Source organism: Penaeus chinensis, chromosome 16, assembly GCF_019202785.1.
Source record: "Penaeus chinensis breed Huanghai No. 1 chromosome 16, ASM1920278v2, whole genome shotgun sequence".
In the NCBI taxonomy this organism is placed as follows: domain Eukaryota; kingdom Metazoa; phylum Arthropoda; class Malacostraca; order Decapoda; family Penaeidae; genus Penaeus; species Penaeus chinensis.
In genome coordinates, this window is record NC_061834.1 from 23,515,851 (window position 1) to 23,516,110 (window position 260).

Below are 260 nucleotides of genomic sequence, written 5' to 3' on the forward strand. Positions count from 1 at the left end.
ATAGCAGAGAGAGAGGACTCTCATCACTCATCACCTCATTCATTAAGTTGTTTAGAAACCTAAACAACTGAGACTACATAAGTATAACAATAAGAAATAAAACCAACTGTTTAGATCTGTAAACATTTCAAACAAAGCGAAAAGGAATGATAGAAGAAAGCTCATTTCTTGTTTCTTTGTTTAACAATTCCCAGTCATTAAGAAAAAATGCGTAGATGGCTAAGAAACAACAACAACAAAAACGAACTACACAACAAACA